The 2,227-nt window shown below is 49.1% G+C and overlaps 1 pseudogene; it reads right to left on the reverse strand.

Annotated features, from left to right (window-relative positions):
• Positions 1 to 518: 518 nt before the first annotated feature.
• Positions 519 to 1,989, reverse strand: LOC112297316 (beta-enolase pseudogene; annotated as a pseudogene).
• Positions 1,990 to 2,227: the final 238 nt, after the last annotated feature.

The raw sequence follows: 2,227 nt of genomic DNA on the forward strand, positions 1-2,227 counted from the left end.
GTGGTTGGCAGGGAATCATGCAAACAGAGGAATTGGGTAGGGAAGAACACTGACTTGGGAGTTCGAAATATCTAGCTTTTGAAAATATTATAAGAAAACTTGTCAAATGCAAGGCCTATAGCTGAAAGAAGCATGGCTGACTGCCATTCTCTTTAATAAACCTCAGTGCATCCATGATTGAGAAGTCCCAGGAAAAGGCAAAGGGATTCATCTGGGACTTCGGAGATCTGGACTTTTCAAAACAGCTCTTCTCCTTCCCAGATAAGCATGTTTTCTGCATCTTATCTTGGAGTCCTTCTCTCTATTTGGGATAGTGATGCCTGCATTGCTGTCTGTTATGCCAGGATTTTTGAAATGATCCTTTAAGACAGTGCATGGGAAAGGAATTCATGAAACACAAGCACAGGCCACCAGTTAGGAATCATCATCCAGCTGGTGAGATGTGAGTCCTGGCAGAGTTAGAAGACACCTAAAAGCCACAACTAACTAAAGTGTTATTTTTATTTTTATTTTTTTTTTCCGTTGGCACCAGTGTTTATTTCAGGGAGAAGGGCTTGAAGGCCTACATCTGTCCTGTGGGGTCTTGGGGCCTCCAGCTTCTCACTTGGCCTTTGGGTTACGGAACTTGCGTCCAGCAAAGACAGCCTTGTCTCCGAGCGCCTCCTCAATCCTCATGAGCTGGTTGTATTTGGCCAGATGCTCTGAGTGGCAGGGGGCACCAGTCTTGATCTGTCCTGTGCACAGCCCCACCACGAGGTCGGCAATGAATGTGTCCTCAGTCTCCCCAGAGTGGTGGCTCACCATCACTCCCCAGCCATTAGACTGAGCCAGTTTGCAGGCCTGGATGGATTCAGTCACAGAACCAATCTGGTTGACCTTTAGCAACAAACAGTTGCAGGCTTTCTTCTCAATGGCCTGGGCAATCCTCTTAGGGTTGGTGACTGTGAGGTCATCTCCCACAATCTGGATGTCCACACCCGAGAGGAACGAGGTCCAAGTGGCCCAATCATCTTGGTCAAAGGGGTCTTCAATAGAGACCACAGGATAGTTATTAATGAAGCTCTTGTACAGGTCCCCCAGCTTCTCCCCAGTGATGTGCCGTGAGGGGTCATTGGGTGACTTGAAGTCTAGATCATACTTCCCATTGCGATAGAACTCAGATGCCGCCACATCCATACCAATCACCACTTTGTCTGGGTAGCCAGCTGTCTGGATGGCTGTCTTCAGCAGCTCCAGGGACTCATTGTTCTCCAGGATGTTGTGTGCAAAGCCGCCCTCATCACCCACATTGGTGGCGTCCTTCCCATACTTGGCCTTGATGACCCCCTTGAGGTGGTGGTAGACCTTGGCGCCAATGCGCATGGCTTCCTTGAAGGAGCTGGCTCCCACAGGCAGAATCATGAACTCCTGCGTGGCCAGCTTGTTTCCAGCATGGGAACCCCCATTGATCACATTGAAGGCAGGGACTGGGAGGACCAGGTCTGGGTTCCCAGTAAGATCTGCAATGTGTCGGTAGAGTGGGACCCCCTTCTCAGCTGCTCCAGCCTTGCACACGACCATGGACACTCCCAGGATGGCATTGGCCCCAAACTTGGATTTATTCTCAGTTCCATCCAGCTCAATCATAAATTTGTCAACTTTTTCTTGATCCACAATGCTTAGTTTCTTTTCCAGCAGAGCAGGACCCAGAGTCTTGTCGATGTGTTCCACAGCCTTCAGGACACCTTTGCCTAGGTATCGAGATTTGTCCCCATCTCTTAGTTCCAGAGCTTCATAGATACCTGTAGAAGCTCCACTGGGCACAGCTGCTCAGAATTGGCCCTTGGCTGTGTATAGGTCCACCTCCACCGTGGGGTTGCCCCTGGAGTCCAGGATTTCCCGGGCAAAGATTTTCTGCATGGCCATGGCTGGATGTCTTGGCTGGGGGCTTTGGGTGAGCTCCAAGTCTAGGTGGCAGCTGGGACAGTATCCTAAAGTGTTATTTTTAAATTCTCAAACTTTCCATATATGTGTGTGTATGTGTACATACACACATACACACACACATGGTCTTTGCATATTGTGGCCATGACAAAAGCACATAGCTGACATTTTAGATCGAAGGTGAAATGAATAGTTTACTCTGTGGATACATGGGGGAGAAAATGGGGTGTGTTGACCGTGAAGCAATCCCAGAAGTGAGGGAGAGGCTGGCATCTGGAATAAGATCTATCCTGGGTGGGATATC

The sequence above is a fragment of the Desmodus rotundus genome, chromosome 11 (assembly GCF_022682495.2).
Source record: "Desmodus rotundus isolate HL8 chromosome 11, HLdesRot8A.1, whole genome shotgun sequence".
NCBI classification, from domain to species: domain Eukaryota; kingdom Metazoa; phylum Chordata; class Mammalia; order Chiroptera; family Phyllostomidae; genus Desmodus; species Desmodus rotundus.